At 47.1% G+C, this 6,881-nt stretch overlaps 1 pseudogene; it reads left to right on the top strand.

Annotated features, from left to right (window-relative positions):
* Positions 1 to 5,797: 5,797 nt before the first annotated feature.
* LOC119306898 overlaps positions 5,798 to 6,881 on the top strand; it is a 5,061-nt pseudogene continuing 3,977 nt past the window's right edge.

Here is a 6,881-nt window from a genome sequence, read left to right as displayed (position 1 = left end):
CTCTACGATCTCATCGCCGATGCCTATGCCAATTCCGAGACTTCCCCGGCTGATAGATATGTGCTCAAGGTTCTCTCCACACAAATCAAGCCGAGGCCACGGGACCCTCAGTGGTAATATATCTATCAACCATATAAGACATATATATTTGCTCTGTTTTTTCCTCTAGGGGTTGACCCTCGATGTGCTATGTCAACCATATGTGTGTAGAAGACATAGATATTTGTTCTGTTTTTCCTCTGATACATGAATTGATATATTGTATATCGGACCATCTCATCTCGCCTACCTACATGCAGGTGTGAGATAACTACAATCAAGAAGGCGGGCGAGTGGTTTCTGGGAGGGTTTTATTTTGTTGGTGGTATCATAATTCTTAGTGGCCTTGCTCAGGGTGTGCGTAAGCGGGCGGAGCTCGAGATGCCCAAGCCTGTGGAGCCGCGCAGAATCAAAAAGAAACTGCAGAAGCAAGTCGAGTGAAGACGAAATGCATCTTGTTTGATGGAGAAGCAAGGCGGATATTAGTTCTTCTCCAACACTCTCTTATTCGGGCCTCTTTTTTTTTGCGGGAATTATTCATGCCTCTTTAACTATGGCAAATCGTTAGGATTTATCATTTCTGTGAACTATATATATATGTCTATGATGTGCCACCTATGAGTGGAGTAGTATTATTACTGGATGATCTGTGATCGCATTGTAAGATATTTTGTGATGTTGCTGACATGGTACGTTATCCTTTCTGTTTGAGTAAATTGTGTGAACATTAGTCTCATCATGTATTGTTGTCGGCGAGAGCAGCGGCGAGACCTGCTTGTGTAGGGCTTCTGCTTCTGCTAAGGCAGCTAATTTTTTTCTTTAGCTATATATTTTTTTAGTAAAAAAAAATGTATGAATTGTTGTCGGCGTGACCCCCTCGTGCTGGCCTTCTGCCGCTGCATTGGTTTGAGTAAGTTGTATGAAAAGAATTCATGCATTGTTGTGGGCTGCTGCTGCTGCTGCTGCTGAAGGATGTCAGCTAAATTTGTTTGTCTATCTGTTGATGACTACTTGCTTCCTCGAGACGAACCATGCATCTGTTGATGACTACTTACTACCTCGAGACAAACCATGCATGCATTTCCAATGACTCGCGCGGAGATGCTAAGCTTGAATTGCTCCCTCCATCCCAAAATAAGTGTTTTGAGCTCAGTACAAATTTGTACTAGAGCTAGTACAAAGTTGAGACACTTATTTTGGGATGGAGGGAGTATAAATTATGCAGACCACTACACGGACCACCTTAACCAAGTCACTCCCGGCAACAGCATGTGCATGTCCCTTTGTGGTGAGATAGAGGTGGAGGACGTTCTTCATGGCGACAGCAAGCCTGGACATTGTTGTCGTTGGTCTCCACTTTTCTCCTGTCTTTACTAGCCCGATATTCCGACATGTCTTTACTAGCCCGATACTCCGAGGACACCTTTGCTAGTGTCATCTTTGTAACTTCGCCCAGTCACAACATTGATGTTGTTTTAGCATAGGGTGCCGATCACCGTAGCGGCGCCGCACGAGATAGACCCCTCCATCGGGGCCATCTCGTTATCGTCGCATCTCTGCCCTTGACCATGTTAACATGTAGCACCTCACCTTCTCTATTCCTTTCGAGCGCAGCAGCTGCTGCTGTTTCCGCCGCCATGCACCACCCACAAGCGACTCACGCCACTAAGGCGATATCTCATAAGGAGGGGACGTGAGAAGGAGGTGGCGCCTTCTTCCACTCCAGCACGAGCAGTTGTATGTCGTACGCAGCATCGTCAAGTCCCACCTGATGTCCCTACAAGTTATACTTTCCCTCGAGTTTATCCTCTATTGCCTGAATCGCCAGACCACAAAGATTTCGTTTGTGCCCTTTGCGCGGCGATTCGCGCATCGTGCGCGGTAGAATCAACCTTTGAGAAGAGAGTGAATTTTCAGCTCCGGGTGCCTAGGCACCCTCTACGTATAGTAAAATAAAAAAATTCAGAAATATCTGAAGCTTTGCGACATCAAAGATGATCAAATTTTGTAGATGCTTGCAAGTTTTCATGCAAAAAAAAAAAACCATTCGAGGAGCTTTACATACGAAAATATTTCGGTGCTTGTAGTTTTGAGCACTTTTAGCACTAAAATTTGAAACTCCTTTGTATACCTTTCTATACATAATATTTTGGCATAAAAACTTGCAAGAATCTACAAAGTTTGACCATCTTTGATGTTTCAAAGTTTCAGTTTTTTATTTTGTTTTCTATTTTCTTTATTTTGCTGTTCGTAGAGGGTGCCTAGTCACCCGGGAGCTATCACACCTTTTCGTTGACTAAGAGAGTGAACTAATTTAAATTTGGTTTGTACTGAATTTAAATCCAGCAAAGTTTTCAGAGACAACATATTTGGCACCTGTAAGAGTTTTGTAGTAATTTGGAACCTTACTAACATCACATCCAGAATGCAGTAGGAGAACCTTCAACAGGGTTGGGCACGAGGTAAGAGCGGCTAGGTCGGCATGGAGTGACTACGAGCTCGCTATTCTTCCCATGCTTAGCACCGAACATGGTCACAAGAAGCAGGTGCTGGGCATCGTTTATGATGTTGGTGCAGTAGCCTTGCCCAGTGATCGGCGTCCACATAGACATAGGCATGCTCTCGACGAGGCAGAACCTGCTGCGCCCAGTATGGACGAGCGCCTGGCTCATGCCATGTACCGGCCGCTCATGGAACCCAAGTTCCTGCTTGCACACTTTCCATGCCGGCGGTGGGACGGTGCCCACGCCAGTGCCGACGCTGTCGCGGAGGGGAGACGGAATATCGCACGAGCAGAGGTAGTTGCAGCCGCGTCTCCCAACACAGGGGCCACCGGCCGCTCGGATGCCGACCCACGCGTCCAGGTCGCCGTCGTAGTACGCCCGGCCGTGGAACGGCAGGTGCTAGTCACCGCGGCGCGTGGGCTCACCACCGCGGTAGGTGTCAATCGAGAAGGTGAAGGTAGACGACGCGAAGATGGTGTGGCCGTCCGGATAAACCGCGTACGACCTGACGAAGCTGTTGCTGACCCGGCGGTCGAGCGGGAAGGGCCAGAAGCTCCTTCAAGCCCAATAATTCGCTTTTCTATCGTCGTCGCTGTTGTACCCGTCGTACTCGTTGGCGTCCCGTCCGCGGCAGAGGTAGAACGGTGCTTCGCCATGGGCTCCATGTTTCAGTGTGTACAGCTTGTCCCCGGTGGCCACGCCGATGTAGCCGGAGCGTAGCTCGTGCGGGAAGGACTGCACTATGTCTAGCTTCGTCGTTTGGGTGTCGTAGACGAGGGTGAGGCCCTGGTCCCTGTCGTCATAGCCCTGGGATTGGAACATGTGACGACGATCTTGCTTCCTAGGGCTTCGAACTGTAGACGCGCACCGAGAGATTGGAAGCCCAGGCGGAGGACTGGCTCGGAGAGGCGACGCGGCGGGTCGTCCTTGTGCGAAGCAGGCAATGGACGGATGCCCATGACCGCTTCCTCGTCGCCGCCGTCGAGATCGTCGATGTTGAGCTTGTAGATACTGTGCCCCATATTCCTCTCGTCCAGCACCACATACAGATGCCGCCGTCGCCGATCAAGTTCTAAATTGGTGTCGCAGGCGTATGCACGTGTATGGGTCATTGCGTTGGCGCCGCCGCCCAGAACGGCAGCTACCACGGCGTCGCATCCTGCGGGACGCCGGAGACGGGAGAGAAGGGGCTGAGATCTGCCAAGAACCGATCGCCACATGGTGTGCTTGCGTTAGGTCGGTAATCGGTACACGACACGTACACGTGCAGTCGTGCACTATATGGTTTGTTTGGGTTGTTTGTCTTGCGAATCAAAGAAAATGCGGCCCTACCTAGTTACTTTCTTCCATATTTTCTAGATTTGGCAGAGACTCCGTCCCGCTACGCCCCCACGAGCGTCCAGGAGGCCAGGTGGGGTGGTTTGCCGGCGGTACCGGCGGCGGTTGGGGTGCGGATTTGTTGAAAGTCGCATCCTTTGGTGGTTCTCGGGGCAGTCTGGATGCGGGGCAGCGGCTCTGGCTATGGGAGGCGTGTTGGTCGTGGGCTGACAGCGCGGCGTTGGTAAGAACTTCTCTGTACTACAGATACCTACTAGTGCGCACTAACTTCGTTTGCGGTCTATTTTCAGCAATAGCAACACTAAGAACTATTTTCAATCGTTGTGTACGCAAATGGAGGAGGTGGTGATGTTTTTACCTCACATGGGTGGTGACATGCCATAGTCTTCAGATTGGTCTCACCCCTCCTACGCGTTAGACATAGTCCTTCTCTAGTACGACTTTGCTCTTTGTCGGCATTGATACTGTGTGTATCCGTATTGGCTTTGTATATCCTAATCACGTAGAGATCGGGTGCGTGCTTATTGTACCTGTATTCTCTCGATGTGAGTTATGAGCCAATAAAAAGTGTCCTTTATCGAAAAAAGAAGCCAAGGGCACTTACTTGAAGGGTACAAGTTAGTCATCCATAGCATATTTGAATGAGATTCGCATATTCACACACAATCGTAAGTATGAATAAGTGACATGCTATCAACATCATTGGTCTAAATATTTTTTTATAACAAGTGCATTATTGAAGAAGATATTGAATCAGTAGCCTCTTAATATTTTTTTGACTAAAAAACAAAGATGTCATTATCATTTCATCAGCTAAATGATATATGTGAGTGTTAATGAAATACAAGAATGACATATATACTCAGAAGACTAAACGGTAGCTCCAGCTTGATGTATGTCATTGTCAAGTAACAGAGGTTGTTGAGACCGGCCTCCAAAAATTTTCAATTTGGAGGTCAACCAGAGGGGGTAGCAGGACTTGCCTGGCAACGAAGAAACTAAGGGCATGTATAATGATTGATAAGATAGTCTTATTTTAAGTCTTGCATATAATTTAGAGATGACAAAAGAAATTGTCTACAATGGGTCATCTCTTACCCTTATTTTCAATAATTAGTTATTCCTAAAAACGTGGTGAGACATATTGCGTTAAGAGATCATCTCTTGTCTTCTCTTAGATAAGAGAAGACAAGCCTTTTCTTATGGGTTCTCTCTCCTCCACCTCATCATTTATCCTACGTGGCAGTCCTAACTCCTAAGATAGCACCATTGTACATGCCCTAATAGATGTTGCGGATATTGTTTTTTATCGTTGTACACGTGGCCGACAAGTTGCTTGGTTTGACTGCTAGCCTGAATATGTTACTGCTAATAAGGTTCTCCGTGCTGAAAACCCAGTGGTCCGAATACATATGTTGATTCTTAATTGAGCCATTGTTAGGTGGTTCACACAACTGCCCTTCTTTTGACTGCAAGTACAATCACCATTGTTAGCTAGCAACCACCCAAATAACAGCACAGACTGTGCACACACGATGGAAATGCCGTGCAGAGTCAACGGATAAGTACAGGGCATCGATGCAGAACGTGGTGGCAGACTAATGTTACATTTGTTAGCACGTCCTCATCTAGCAAGAAAAATGGAGGACTAATTGAACATACAAGTGGCTGTTAAGATGCATTATAATTGAAGGCGTCCTTTCCTGCTCCAGTTTTATGTATTATAATGTGAATTATATACTGGGGCTCTCTTTCCCTGTCCTTATCAAGCACCAAGAGCTAGTTTTCGTCCTTCGATCGATGCAGTTGCACATGCTGAGCCAAAGGAAAGCTTTGGCTTGACCCATGCATCTCTCTAATACTCCAATCTAGCACACAAACACCTAGAAGAGTAGAGAAAAAAAGTAGAGAGCTCAATGGAGGTTGTGAGCGCCGCACACGGTGCGTTTGGTCCTCTGCTGGAGAAGCTCACCACCCTGCTCGTCGACGAGTATGCTAGGCTCAAAGGGGTCCGCCGCGAGATCCGTTCCCTCAGATCAGAGCTCAGAAGCATGCATGCTGCACTCAAAGAGTACACCACGCAAGAAGACCCAAATGACCAAGTGAAGACATGGATATCGCTGGTCAGGGAGTTGGCCTATGACACCGAGGATGCCTTGGACAAGTTCGTCCACCATTTTGGCAATGGAAGTCGAAGGCACCACGGCGATTTCAGGAAGCTCTTCCGGAAGTTTGTCATCTCAAGACGCTTGGGTCTCGCCGTGGAATTGAGCACCAGATTGACGACCTCAAGGACCGCATCAAGCAAGTGAAAGAGCTCAAAGATAGCTACACATTGGATGGTGCTCCTTCTAGCACAACTCGTCATGGAGTCGTGGATCCCCGGCTGTACGCGATTTTTGCTGAAGAGGCACACCTTGTCGGTATGGAAGGTCCAAGAGACGAACTTGCTAACTGGATGGTGGAAGAAGGAAACAACTCGTCCAAACATTGCAAGGTGTTGTCTATTATTGGATTTGGTGGATTGGGGAGACAACATTGGCGAATGAGATCCGTCAGAAAATCCAAGGGCAGTTTCGTTGCCAGGGTTTTGTATCGGCCACGCAAAAGCTAGATATAAAGAAAATCATCAAGGATGTCATCTCTCAAGTGTCATGCCTAGATGGAACCCCAGAAGATACCATGGATTGGGATGAAAAGAAGTCCATTGCAAAGCTAAGAGAAATGCTACAGGACAAAAGGTAATGTTGGCCTTTATCATGTCTCTTAAAACTTTTATAGCCATTCCTTCAGTTCCTAATTAGCTTGATTGTTTCACTTCATATAGAATAAGAATATCACGAAAGCATTTATAGCATTCCTTCTGTTACTCATTCACTAGATTTGTACGCACAATATGAAGTAGTGTTATACCCAAAACATTTATACTGCTTTGGTCGCTAATCCACTTGATGGATTCCCGCTTAATTAAATACCTAGACAACTAGTTGTGTGCAGGGG

Source organism: Triticum dicoccoides, chromosome 5B, assembly GCF_002162155.2.
Source record: "Triticum dicoccoides isolate Atlit2015 ecotype Zavitan chromosome 5B, WEW_v2.0, whole genome shotgun sequence".
NCBI classification, from domain to species: Eukaryota; Viridiplantae; Streptophyta; class Magnoliopsida; order Poales; family Poaceae; genus Triticum; species Triticum dicoccoides.
Note: the sequence above shows the minus strand (reverse complement) of the source record. Positions and strands in the feature narration are given on the sequence as shown.